The following is a 14,945-nucleotide window of genomic DNA, read 5'->3' on the forward strand; positions in this document are numbered from 1 at the left end:
AAGTCTTACATGGGGCCCCCCCCCAAGCACTCTATACATCACAATTGATACAGCGCACCAAAACCTGCCAAGGATTTCCACAGTGTCAGAGGTGCAAGAGGGGGATGGAAAACACTTTGTTAATGATTACTACTATTTAAAGCATCTATAGAAGTGATTATTACCAGCACAGGGCCAATAGAGAGCTAATATTGTGCTTGAGGGATGGCCCCTTGGGGCCCCTCTAACCCAAGGGCCCCAATGCGGTGGCTACCTCTGCAACCCCTATTGCTATGCCACTGGCTGGGACCCTCCAATGTACGTTGACAAACCCTTGTTGACGGAGATAGGCAGCGCTACATAGCACGGTGCCGAATGGGTTCAGCATCTCACAGTAAGACACAAATCGTTCTGAGTTGATACTGAATTACGTAGCAGACAATCTGCATCTCATTGATTAGGTGTCTCCTCTCACCCTCTGCATACACCTCACAGCGTGTCCTCTTGAAAGCTGCCTCGCATGGCTCAGCTGCTACTGAGATGGAAGTGATTAATCTGCACAGTTGTGAGCATCCCTCCACCTTGTGGCATGAAAGTATAACTGCAGTAACTCCAGCAAAGCTGTAGAAGTTGCAGAGGGAACATTTATAGCAGAGACAGAGAGAGAGAGAGAGAGGAGGATTCTGGGTATCTTTTGCACACCGGGCCATATTCCGTTGCCATGGTTTTCAGGAAGTTTCCCAAATAAAATCTGTAGCCGTTTCAGACCAGACTTTAAAGATATTTAATGTCATTCAGTTACCAAATGATCTGTACAGCGATGATACATGTTTTATAGATTTCTGTATCATAGAGCCTCATCGCTATAATTGGTGTATTCGGCGCTGAATTCAGTACCTCGGATCCGTCGCCTTCATTCCGCGTCTGTAACACATACTTGCCGCTTTTTAGCCATTACAGCCTGTGGTTTTCTCTAGCTGTAGAATATCGTTAAATTAGCTTCTTACAGCTGTCGGGATAAAGTGCTGCAGAGAGCTTACTGGTCTGGTATATATGTCATCTTTTCATGGCCTTTCCCTCTAATACATATTCATTCCCCTCTCTCCAGAGCACAGCGCAGGATGCGGTGAATATAAGAGGCTTACCTGGTTATTTCCTCGGTGATGAAACACCGCCTGTCCCCGATACATTAATGCAAACGATGTTCTGTGTCGGTAAGTCAGGAACAAACTCCGTCCATTAATGCCATGCGGGGAAGTATAGCGGAATAAACGTTAGAGGAGGATGATGGGAAATTACAACGACTTTTATCTCTTGCAGGTCACTCTGATCGCCTGGCATGGCAATCCGCCCAAATCCATACAGGACACTGAGGATGAGAAGAAAATGACAATTACCGATCTGGAGTTGTTCTAGCCCCTATGTTCTGAACATGTGCTATGCCTGATGTCTGTCCCAAGGGATACTTAAAGTGAACCTGAACTGAATTTAAAATAAACATATGATGTACCTGCAAATGAATGTTACATACTTACCTCATCGTTCGTTCCTCTCAGAAGCTCACCATTTTCTTCTAACAATGATCCCTTCAACATTATGTCAGAAATGAAATATATCAATTGCTGTCCGTTATATATCAGTTGCTGTCAGTCAGGGCAGGGCTGAGGCAGAGGTGAGAGAGGCTCCAGGAAGGTGTTGGGGGGGGGGGGGGGGCTTAGTTTACTAGCAATCAGTGTGTGACGGCTGGGGTGGGAAGGATGGAGGGGCGTACTTTGGTGTCTCACCCTTGGGTGCTGGAGGACATTGCCCTAGCTCTGCTGTCAGTTATAGCTGAAACGACAACTGATGTGCAAGGTAATGTCCATGTTTCCCTATGTCTCAAGTGGGCGATATTACAGTTTAACAGTGTGCTGACCAGCAAGCTATTATGGGGTAATGGCCATTTTCAAAATAGAGGAGGGAGAATTCCATTGATCACCGTAGACATACAGGACGCAGGAGAGGAGAAAGAGATTGAGTAGACTACACAGGAGGTAAGTATGAGGTGTGTATGTTTATTTTGACTTTTAATTTTCAGTTCAGGTTCCCCTTGTGACAATCAACCACTAATCCCATATTACTATGCCACAGTAGCCATACAGGTCTCATCCGCTAGAAACTTCTGGAGGCAAATCTTCTGAGAGCATAGTAAACGTTTAATATCGGTTGCTGTGCCCATACATGATACAATCTTGATTATATGCACAATCCGTAAAATAAAGTTATTACAGTAGGAAAACAACCTGCGGGCCAAATTTGATGCCACTGCGGACCAGATTTGGCCCACAGGCCAGAGTTTGACGTGTATGGGTTAAAGTGTGCCTGCAGTCAGAGCAATATGGCCGAACAGCTGTCAGTACAGCCCCGCCCTCTCTCTTTCTGGCAGCAACTTGATATCCAGGAGATCAATAAAGTGATACAACAGCCAGAGGCGTAACTAGAAATCACTGGGGCCCCCCTGCGAAACTTTGGATGGGGACCCTCCCCCCCTCGCTTTCTGCACAGATACACTGAGAACCAATGTTATTCTATTGGCTAGTGCACACTTGAATGTGTTTTCCCCATGTAGATAAAAACTGACAGCAGTGAAGCACTCCACGCATTTTCTCTATCAATTACATTAGTTTCTGTGATAAGATGTGTATGTTTTCACACATACAGACATACATGGGGCTTGATTCACTAAACCGTGATAACTCAAATATCACACCTTATCAAAGATATCACACCTTATCAAAGTTAACACGCCTTAGCAGAGTAGCATAGTGACCGCTACGAACTTACGACTGCTAATTGGCAATGGCAATGGCACTCGTCCTGCCCTGAGCCCCTGCGGGTTCCTAGTGCTCGCTATGCTACTTAAAGTGAACCAGAGAAAAAGCACCCTCATGTATTTTACCATATATATCAGTGGGAACCTTAGAGAAAACACCTACCCTGCTCTCTGTTTCATTCTGCACGGCACAGCTTGTTTCTTATCAGACCTGATAAAATCCCCGACTGAGCATTCAGTCTGGCTTTGCTATAATGACTCAGCTATAATGATTTCTGAGCAGAGCCATCAGGGGGCAGGCTTGGACTTGAAAAGACATGAGAGAACACAGACTGAGCTATAAATATTCCTGAGCAAAGTCAGACTGAATGCTCAGTCAGGGATTTTATCAGGGCTGATTAGAAGCAAGCTGTGCAGTGCAGAATGAAACAGAGAGCAAGGTAGGTGTTTTCTCTAATGTTCTCACTCATATATATGGGAAAATACATGAGGGTGCTTCGTCTCTGGTTCCCTTTAAGGCGTGTTAACTTTGATAAGGTGTGATATATTTGATAAGGTGTGATATTTTAGTTATCACAGTAAAGTGAATCAAGCCCCTGGTGTGCTTAAAACGCATACAGAAAAACACACACAGAAAACCGACAGACGAGTGTGCTCCCTCCCTCAGCTTCATATTAAACTCACTCTGTCCATATCTGATGGAGCAGAACTGACTCTGCAGACTTCTCCAGCATCACTACTGTACAGAGCACTTGGGGAGGAGTAGAGAGGTTGGGGGCTGGGCGGTGTACACAAGAGCTTGCTGCACACTGAATAGGGATTGTCTACAAAACTTTGTTTGTAAAACTTTGTATGATCCCTTATCAGTGGCTGAGCAGATGCAGTCATTAGAACAATTGTGCAGAGAGCAGAAAGCTTTTTCTCTTCATGTCCTAAAGGTGTGTACACACGCACTACCGACGGCAATGACAGGTCCGCCGGACCCTCCCGCTGGGCGGACGTTCACTAGACAGTAGCACGTGTGTACGCGCTGTCGGCGGACTGATAAGGCTGTTTAGCGGTTCGTTCAGAAACAGCCTTATCAGTCTGCCTGACAGACTGTACACACGTACGACTGTCGCTGGAACGACCCGTCGTTGCCGGCGGTAGTCCGTGTGTACGCACCTTAAGTTGTCAGCCTCTCAGGACAGGGAGAACAAACTTCTCCTCCACAGGGCCCCCTGCGGCATCTGGCCCCCCCTGTGGCTGCATCCCTTGCAGGGTCTATTGTTATGTCCCTGACAACAGCAATAAAAACTATCTGAGGATTCTAACGCTTCTCCACTCTACAGAAAAAAAAAATGTTTAGCACCTCATGCCTGAAGAGGAAGATCATGCCCACAGAATGTATGTTTGCACTTTTCTGAAGAAGGGGACCCTCCGTGGCCCCTAACCAATTGTCAAAGCATGTGCTGACTTATACAATAAAGTGAGAATCTGCATTCTGAAGACGGTGTGTGGACCCTAACTTCGTTTGTTACTGTTGATGTTTGGGTGATGTGGCTTAGCACCCAGGTCCAGCACCCAACTCTCGGGTAAGGTGTACCACTCCAGACACTTTCTGCATATACCCACAGAAGGGGACACAAGTCAGCGATAAAAATTCAAAAGAGGTTGTAACGGCTTACCACTATAGCCAAAACTGCAATGAAGCTTTTGCCCAAACTGGCTTTCACTTTCAATAAAACAGGGCAGTAAAAGTAGCAATTATGCAAATATAAATTAGGTAACTCCTACTGTATTGCCAAATCTATGAAAAGGTATACAGGGTTACAGAGAAAACAACCCCAAGGTAACCTTGGTAACCATTTTGTGCCTCAGGATCAAATATTTTGGAGTTTTCTGAGGCTTCTTAATGTAGCTTTAAAATGACAAAAATATAAGATGAAAGAGAAACAGGGATGGATCTAGGGGGGGGGCACAAGGCGGGTTTTTTGCCCCAGGCGCAGTTTGTTGAATTCTGAAAAAGGCGGCAAAATTTGGATGGGGAATGGCAGTTTAGGCGCCAAAACCTGACCTTTAGGGGGCGTGGCTTGGATGGCGCTCTGAGCGGACACGTTTTTCAGAGCTCTGCTGCTCGGCTGCTCATAAACTCCTGAAAAAGGCTGCAATTTAGACCCTGACCCCGACACAAACATCTCTGGTGTCTAGGGGAACCTCTTGGCTCTACACTGGAGGACTGGGCTGATCCCATACCGGGTGCTTCCGACGGCACCGAGCGCCCGATCTCAGAGGCGCTGCAGGCTCCAGGCCCTACTAGGTCGCAGAGGCATCAAGACCGCTATACTCCATACCCGCTTACAGACATGGGGAAAGGAAAAGACAAAGATAACAAAAAAGATGCTTCTCAAGCTGGAGAACAATTACCGGCGACTCCCGCCCTTTCTAAACCGGCTGCTAAAGGTAAAGGAGATAAACACAATCCTCAAGATGGCGTGCAGGCCGACGATGAACCACCCCAACCTAGCGTCGCTGACCTCATGGACGCCATAAAACAATGCCAAACCTCCCTGACAGTCAAGATTGACTCCATAGATGCTCGTTTCGGCTTCCTCACCGACGAACTTTCCAAAACTAAAGGGAGAGTCAAAGAGCTGGAAAGCAGGGTCTCCACTACCGAGGATACCATCCAACAACATAAGATAGAGATACCTGTTATGCAGAGGCAACTTAAGGCATTGACAGCGAGGTCAGTAGACGCTGAAGATCGGAATAGACGGTCCAACATTCGTATCCTGGGCCTCCCTGAGGGAGTGGAAGGGGCAGATGTTCCAGCATATGTAGAAGGACTCCTAAAACGACTCCTGCCACCTGCAACCTTTTCAAGGTTCTTCCTAATCGAAAGGGCCCATCGCATGCCGGCGAAGCAAGGCCTCCCGGGCGCTTACCCTAGGCCTCTAATCTTTAAGGTACTCAATTTCAGAGACCGCGACGCCATCTTGGGCGCGGCCAGGGCAGCGGGAGAACTACACGTGGAAAATACGAAAATCATGCTCTTCCCAGATTTCACAGCAGAAACACAAAAGGCTAGGAAATCTTTCATGCATGTCAAAGAAAAGCTGCGGGAGAAGAACATCCAATATTCTTTGATGTTCCCAGCTCGCCTACGAGTTCAAGACGGAGAATCATTCAGCTTCTTTAATACACCTGAAGCCGCCATGAAGTGGATTGAATCGCTACCTCCTGCACCGGAATGATACCACAGGTCCTGCTTTGTATTTTTCCTTCATCTTTAATCATCACACACAGGTACGATAAAGCCTCTCTTTAGATTCTGCCCCACTCCTACAACTTTTGCTGACACGCTATATATCTGATGATACTCCCCCCATATCGACTGAGCGGATTTACGGCCTTCAATATGGGACCGGCACACAGGTCACGGTCTACACACAAATTTTTTTATTTTTTTTTTCCCTTTTCTCCTCGTTTAAATACCGTTTTGTATGAACTGCTACGACAGAACTTTTCCTTGCAGCACTGGAGACTCAGATATTTCGCAATAAATGATCTACCCTCCTTCACGGAAAACTTTTGGCTACTATACCTCTTACTGTTGTCTACCTATGCAATACGGAAATGGGATACAATCATTATTCCGCCTTTTCCAAAGCCTGTGAGCTCATATAATGTGTAATCTAAGTGTCAGCTACTAGACCTCGTGTAGAGGGGTAATCTCAGGAGAGGCAAAGCTGTTTCATACATCCATTCCTCTTCTTGCAGGGGAATCTGCTCGCAACCTGTATATTATGCTAGTCTTTTTGTTAGCCTCTGCGGCTTCTGGTAAAAAGTTTGCTATACAAATAATCTTTTCCTCCCTAACAGGCAATGTTTTATACATCATTGAATACTGTAATGTAGAGATTATTGCAAGTCTGAACGTTTTGGGGTTAATTTTCTCATGAGGATTTTTCTGCTTATATATAAACTATCCACTAGATGGGGCTGTCTTCTCGTCCTATGCTCAACTTTGAGCTCTGATGTGAATAACAGCTTCTCCATTCACTTATTTTTCTGGTCTCATAAAAAGGTATGATAATATTGGATGAGGGGAAGGAGCTTATGTGCTATGTTAATGACTAAAATTATAGGCTGATAATTGTGTAGTACCTGAGCTTACCCCCACCTCCTTTCACACCTTTACCCCTCCTCCTACATTTGATCCTCTTTATCTATAATCCTATCCATACCGGCTATGCCCTGGGCCTGTGAAAACCTCCTAGGCCCCCGTCACTGGACTCCCTATACCTCTCTCCTACCTCTATCTTTAACCACTTACACTTTTCATTACTATTGATTAATGGTACTGGGGAAATATAGATTAAGACACACTGTCTTAGTGGGAGTAGCCAACTACTATAACCCTCCTATAGTCAATTATGTATTATCCCACTGACAACCTGCAAGTATACTGTGAAGCTGAGGTCACAGACCTTATTTAGTAACGACGTTGGGTTACCTTTAAGTGTTCAACATATCTAGCCATGAGAGCAGCCGAGCAGCCAGCCCACCGCTCGAACGTCTCTCAGGCCTTTCCGTTCCCCCTGTTTTTTTGTTGTTGTTTGTCTGTCATACCTTGGATACCCTGTGCTCGAAGTTGTAAGTATAGGGACTTATCTTAGGTAGTTATTCGGGATTGGGATACAAGCTTCTTCTAGTTTAGGTAGAAGCAGGGTGGGATGTTAGGGATGGGAAGGGGTTTTTTCTTGAAGGGTGGGGTTAAATCTGGGGGGGTTAACACACGGTCTCCACTCTCTCCACATGGGTCGGTCATCTCTCATATACCTACACAAATGCCTCCTTTGATACATGTAACCTTCACCAATGCCGCCCCAACGTGAAACAGTCCGTTGCATCCTATGGAATGTACGTGGACTTGGTACGCCTTTCAAGCGTGCGCTGGTATTTAATTTTTTACGTAAGTTCAGCCCTCACATAGTGGTTCTGGTCGAAACTCACCTCCAGGGAGGCAAAGTTCTCGCTCTCAAGAAACCGTGGATAGGGGCTTACTATAATTCCATATACTCCACTTACTCTAGGGGAGTAAGCATCCTCATTAGGAAAAACCTACCATTTCAATTGCTGGACTTAACCCTTGACCATTTAGGACGATATGTAATCATATATGCAAAAATACACAACCTGTCTCTGGTCTTGGTAGGATTGTATAATCCACCTCCAGCATCCTCCGACCTTTTATACCGAATAGCACAATCCACTATTAAGTATCCGACCGAACACAGACTATTTTTGGGGGATTTTAACATGGTAGCATCCGCCACTCTGGACAGACTAAAACCCAGGCTGTCAGAATCACAATCCCTCTCAGACTGGGCTCAGACGCAGTCCCTGACGGACGTATGGAGATGGAAGCACACCTCTGAACCTGGCTTCACCTGCCATTCTACCTCCTTCCATACCCTGTCACGGATTGATCTGATATACGCATCACATGCTTCACTAGCATTGATACAAGATATCCAATTGCTTCCTAGGGGAATCTCGGACCACTGTCCTATTAATCTTGTTATGGACTTTGGTGTTTCCCACACAGAGTATGTTTGGAGACTTGCTCCTCACTGGTTGGAGGAACCAAGGGTAAAATATATGGTGATGGACAAAATGAAAGAATACTGGACCATACCGCATGATCCGGTGTCACCCCTTATAGTTTGGGATGCCTATAAGGCTGTCACCAGAGGTGCATATATCTCTAGCATTACAGCAGAGAAGAAGCAGAATAAGATAACTCTGGAAAATTTAGAGAAGAAAGCTGAACAGGCAGAACGGCAGTACATTGAGACCAAGTCGGAGGAATCTTATCAACAATGGCAAATGGCACTTATAGCGCTCTCTAGTAAACAGGTCGATCACACAAATCAGGGACTATTCTCCAAACAAGTGAGGATTTTTGAACACGGGGACAAAACGGGTAAACTACTCGCATACCTAGTAAGCCAGGAGAAGCTGTCAGTACAGATAGCTACTATTATTACTCCATCCGGGGAATGCCTGACACATCCGGGAGATATTAATGATGCATTTAGGGATTACTACTCTAACCTATATAGCTCTAAAATTCAGAAAACTACTGAAGAAATATTCTCTTATATGCAGGATATACAGCTCCCATGTCTCTCGGATGAGGACAGGCAGTTCTTAGATGCTCCAATTACTCAACCTGAAATAGAGGCAGCAATAGCTACACAAAAAACGGAAATCTCCTGGTCTTGACGGTCTTCCCTCAGAATTATATGCTACATACAAAAAGACATTGGCTCCTAAGCTAGGCCGCTTATTCAAGAATATTTTAGAAATAGGACAGGTCCCTCCATCCATGACTGAGGCGCTTATCACAGTAATACCCAAAAAAGGCCGAGACCTGACTCTATGTTCCTCATACAGACCGATTTCCTTACTTAATGTCGATGGGAAAATACTAGCAAAAGTCCTTGCCATACGATTGAACACTGTTATTACTAAAATTGTACACAGCGACCAATCTGGATTCATTCCTGAAAAAGGCTGTGACATCAACCTGAGAAGGCTTATGACTAACTTATCCATTACACATGACAATGCAGGAACTAGAGTGATTGCGTCATTAGACGCCGAAAAAGCCTTCGACACCGTAGAGTGGGCATACCTGTGGGAGGTGCTAGCTAAATTCAGATTTGGGGAAAACTTCATTAAATACGTTCAAGCCCTGTATTACAATCCGCGGGCACGAGTGAGGACGGGGGGTAGAATTTCTTCATTCTTTAACCTACACCGAGGTACGCGCCAGGGGTGCCCACTTTCACCTGCTCTCTTTGCACTGGCAGTGGAGGCCCTGGCAGCGTCCCTTCGGTCCAATCGTAGCATAGTGGGCTTGCGTCTATCTACTATAGAGGAGAAGGTGTCACTCTACGCTGACGATTTATTACTTTATTTAGCAGACCCCTATGACACCTTGTCTTCAGCACTTGAACTTATCTCCACTTTTGGACATTTCTCAGGCCTACAGATTAATTGGACTAAATCCTTGCTTTTACCCCTAGACCCTCTGCCTGAAAATGCAACCATAGCCTCACCATTACAGGTAGTCACACAACTCACCTATCTTGGAATCGAAATAACCTCACAGGTGACTTCGTACTATGGTCTCAATGTACTGCCGTTACAACATCAGGTCAAAACTAAATTTCGTACCTGGAGCACACTGCCTCTGTCGCTGATAGGTAGAGCCAACTTGATTAAAATGTGCATATTACCACGTTTTCTTTATGTGTTCCGTAACACACCTGTTCTCATACCAAACTGCTTCTTCTCTGCTATTAATAAGTTAATTACTTCCTTTCTTTGGGCCTCATCGGCACCACGAATTGCTCTGTCTAGCCTCCAGCTACCTGTTACACGGGGGGGACTGGCCCTGCCGAACTTTAAGTTGTATTATTGGGCAACAGTGATTCATACAGTTTATTGGTGGTTTCAACAATCTACATACAATCCAGCGACAGTACTAGAAGCTACCCACATTGGATCATACATGGCACTGTCTGCCCTCCCATATCGAGGACATAAGGCCATTCCCTCCCTGACAACCCCAATGAAGACCACGGCCAAAGTTTGGGAATTAGCTCAACATGCTCTCCTAAACGATGATCAATGGTCCCCACACACTCCCTTATGGAACAATGTGAGACTAAAGGAATTTGCTACAGTCCCTGACCCCTCTATATGGGCAACCAAAGGGATCCTTAAACTAAGGGATATTGCGGGCGAGCAAGGGCTCCTGTCATTTAATCTACTGAAAACTCAATTCTCTCTCCCCAACTCTATGTTCTTCAGGTATCTGCAGCTGCGGCACGCGTTTGAGACACAGTTCCGTCATAGGCCTTTAGATTTACATTCTAGTGACATGGAAAATCTGCTGATGCACTCAGGACTCACTGGAATAGTATCCCAATTATATGATATATTTATTTCACATCCATCCCAAGTTCCTGCCAAAGCTCTTGCAGCATGGAACATAGATTTCCCAGACCTGTCATTTAAAGACTGGGAAGGAATAGTAGCGGATTTTCTTAAAATTCAGATTGCAGCCAAACATAAGTTGAGTGCACTAAAATACCTCTATAGGGTTTATTACACCCCTCGGAGGCTATCTCGGATGGGACTTGATGTTGATGATGCGTGCTGGAGGTGCGGAACGGAAGGGGCGGGATTTTTCCATATCTTCTGGGAGTGTGGGGGGATTAAACTGTTTTGGTCACAGGTACATGATACAATCGCAGAAATTACTGGTCCACAGGTTCCATTTACAGCTACTGCTATGCTACTTAATCATTTTGGGGACATCACCCTCGGGGAAAACAAACAGCTCTTGGTAAAACTCCTATTATTCTATGCTAGGAGGGCAATTGCCCTAGCGTGGAAAAAGCCAGAAGCACCCTCTATTACGGAATTTAGGTCTGCTATTAACTCTGACTTACCAATTTATAAAAATGTATACCAGAACCGTGGCTCTGTTAAAAAATTCTATAAGGTGTGGAGGAAATGGCTGGAAGCTTCTGACATTGATATTTGACCAATGGACTATGTCTTATACTAATAGGAGAGGTGATGGATTCTTTCCTCTAGATAAGTAGACGGGAAGATAGGGATGGGAGGACTCAGGGGGGGAGTTGGGAAGACTGTGTGGGGGAGGGGGGGGGGGAGGGATGGGAGATATTTGTAATATACAATGTTATGTATATTATGTACACACTGCATGTTTGTAATATTTGAAAAATTGCAATAAAACGTTTTTTCAAAAAAAAAACCTGACCTTTAGGCGCCAAAACCTGACCTTGCCCCAGGCGCAACTTGGGCTAGATCCGTCCCTGAAGAGAAAGGATTAGGAAAATATAAAATAATAATGAAAAGTGTAAAATAGAAAAATAAGAGGACAATGGGAAAGACAGGAAGCAAAGGAAAGGAGGAAAAATAACATGAGGAAGATGAGGGAGGTGAGGGAAAGGTGGAAGAAGAAGAGGCCGGTGAGGAGGACGGGAACTGAGGAAAAGGAGGAGGATAAGGAGGGTGGGAGGTGAGGGAAAGAAGGAAGAAGAAGAGGCAGGTGAGGAGGACGGGAACTGAGGAAAAGGAGGAGGATAAGGAGGGTGGGAGGTGAGGGAAAGGAGGAAGAAAACAAGGATAAGGAGGGTGGAAGGTAAGGGAAAGGAGGAAGAAGAGAAGGATAAGGAGGGTGGGAGGTGAGGGAAAGGAGGAAGAAGAGGAGGATAAGGATGGTGGGAGCTGAGGGAAAGAAGGAAGAAGAGGCAGGTGAGGAGGACGGGAGCTGAGGGAGAGGAGGAAGAAGAGGAGGATAAGGAGGGTGGGAGGTGAGGGAAAGAAGGAAGAAGAGGAGGATCAGGAGGACGAAAGCTGAGGAAAAGGAGGAAGAAGAGTAGTATAAGGAGGGCGGGAGCTGAGGGAAATAAGGAAGAAGAGGAGGATAAGAAGGGTGGGAGGTGAGGGAAAGAAGGAAGAAGAGAAGGATAAGTATGGTTGGGAGGGGAGGGAAAGAAGGAAGAAAAGGAGCATAGGGAGGGCTGGAGCTGAGGGAAAGGAGGAAGAAGAGAAGGATAAGTATGGTTGGGAGGGGAGGGAAAGAAGGAAGAAGAGGAGGATAAGGGGGCAGGATCTGAGGAAAAGGAGGAAGAAGAGGATGATAAGGCGGGCGGGAGCTGAGGGAAAGAAGGAAGAAAAGGAGGATAAGGAGGGCTGGAGCTGAGGGAAAGGAGGAAGAAGAGAAGGAGAAGTATGGTTGGGAGGGGAGGGAAAGAAGGAAGAAGAGCAGGATAAGGGGGCGGGATCTGAGGGAAAGGAGGAAGAAGAGGATGATAAGGTGGGCGGGAGCTGAGGGAAAGAAGGAAGAAAATGAGGATAAGGAGGGCTGGAGCTGAGGGAAAGGAGGAAGAAGAGATGGATAAGGAAGGTGGGAGGTGAGGGATAGAAGGAAGAAGAGAAAGATAAGGAGGGTGGGAGGTTAGAGAAAGAAGGAAGAAGAGGCGGATGAGGAGGGCAGGAGCTGAGGGAAAGAAGGAAGAAGATGTGGAAAAGGAGGGCGTGAGGTGAGGGAAAGTAGGAAGATGAGGAAAAGGAGGGCGGGAGGTGAGAGAAAGTAGGAAGATGAGGAAAAGGAGGGCGGGAGGTGAGAGAAAGAAGGAGGAGGAGGAGAATAGGGAGAGTGAGAGGTGAGAGAAAGGAGAAAAAAGAGGAGGAGGACAAGGAGGGCGGGATGTGAAGGAAAGTATGAAAAAGAGGAGGATAAGGAGGGCGGGAGGTGAGGGAAAGGAGGAAAAAGGAGGAGGATAAGGAGGAAGAAGAGAAGGATAAGGCAGGTGGGAGCTGAGGGAAAGGCGGAAGAAGAGGAGGATAAGGCAGGTGGGAGCTGAGGGAAAGGAGGAAGAAGAGGAGGAATAGGAGGGCGGGTTGCAAGGAAAAGAAGAAAGCTGAGAAGGATGATCATTTGCTAAAATTTAGACCGTTAATGGGCAACCTAATCCGTATTTGGTTATGATGTGCAGTGCCTTTTCCACTGCAAAATGCAGAGCACACAGGAAATACGATTGTGTTCTGATATGCCTATTAACTCAGACAATGATTGGGTAAGAGCTATTCTGAATCCGGTCTGGATAGCCAATCAAATCAAGAGGCAGAGCGTACTGCGGCTGAATGTATTAAGTTCAACACACATCAAAAATGATTATCTTCTGAATAGATTGCCTCTTCTTGTGGGCAAAAGAGATGGTATTAGAGAGATTTGGTTTTTCTTAATCCATTTTTAATATCCCAGAGAGTGGCTTTAAAGAGGAACTGTAGAGAAAATGATATAATGAATAAAATTGCTTATTTTTTACTATATAAATTTGTAGATTATTTAGTTAGCGTTTGCCCATTTTAAAATCTTCGTTCACCCTGATTTACATTCTGACATTTATCATTGGTGGGGACATCTTTAGTTCTGCCAAGTTCAGGGATGGTTCTCTATTAAGCAAGGTGAAACATTTGCATCATGCGCAGAGATTAAAGGAGCAGCATGTTTGTACAGTGTTTACACTATCAGCAGTCAGAGTAGGAGGAGAACTGAGAGGAGAGCGAAGTGAAAAGATCCTTATTAGGGAAAACAGCTAGTTGTGCTGTGTGAGGAATCTGACAGTGAGTGAGAAGAGGGGAGGCATTAGAGCAGCAGTGTTTCATTTGATTTGCACAGCAGAAGGAAGGCAGTGGCACTGCTGTCCTGACTGAGGAGGAATGGAGTGGCTGAGGTTGAGCAGTTTGTTTGTTTGCCATGGTCCTGACATCATCACACTGTGGGAGGGGTTTCACCACAATATCAGCCATACAGATCTCCCTGATGATCTATTTGAGAAAAGGTAAAGATTTATAGTAGCAAAGGGGGTATCAGCTACTGATTGGGATGAAGTTCAATCCTTGCTTAAAGCTCCTCTTTAAGTCTCTGAGTTTGGGTTGAGCCTATGAAGACAGACATGGGTGGCTAGCATGCAAATTCAAAGCAAACTGTATGAAGTTGAGCCATTCAGATGCACTTCCTGGCAATTTCGATTGGCTCAATGCCAAGCTGCATACAATTTGCATTTCATTTGCATGCGGCTGAAATTATTAGCATCTTCTTGACCATCTTTGACGGACAACTGTAATGAGAGGGATATGGAACCTGCCATATTTATTTCCTTTTAAACAATATCAGTTGCCTGGCAGTCCTGCTGGTCTGTTTGGCTGCAGTCAGAGGTGTTGCTAGCCCCAAAGATCAGTGGCATGTGCCCCAGATCTATTCTGGGATGTCCCCCCAGCCTAGCTATGTTTAAGTGACACTGCCTATTTATGTGATATGCTGCATTTTTTTTGTATCAATGGAGGGGGGGGCTTCATCCAACATTTTGGTGGGCAGGCCTACTTAGACCGCTGTTAAGTTCATGTAAATTTTGCTCAACCCATGACCACACCCACATTTCAGTGCATGGCCACACTCATTTTCTGGTTGGCGTGCCCAAAAGTGCCCTGAATGTCTTATGATCCTATCAACGCCCCTGGCTGCAGTGGTGTCTGAATCACCCCAGAAACAAGC

General features: G+C 45.6%; 1 long non-coding RNA gene across 5 annotated transcripts in view; it reads right to left on the bottom strand.

The window, feature by feature from the left end:
• The window catches only part of LOC137533274 (uncharacterized), a 292,620-nt gene that overhangs the window by 255,472 nt on the left and 22,203 nt on the right, over positions 1 to 14,945 (bottom strand). For all 5 annotated transcript variants that reach the window (XR_011024169.1, XR_011024172.1, XR_011024168.1 and 2 more), the window contains exon 3: positions 1,125 to 1,348. This is a non-coding gene — a long non-coding RNA (uncharacterized lncRNA). The remainder of the gene's footprint in view (positions 1 to 1,124; positions 1,349 to 14,945) is intronic.

Source organism: Hyperolius riggenbachi, chromosome 9, assembly GCF_040937935.1.
Source record: "Hyperolius riggenbachi isolate aHypRig1 chromosome 9, aHypRig1.pri, whole genome shotgun sequence".
Taxonomy (NCBI): domain Eukaryota; kingdom Metazoa; phylum Chordata; class Amphibia; order Anura; family Hyperoliidae; genus Hyperolius; species Hyperolius riggenbachi.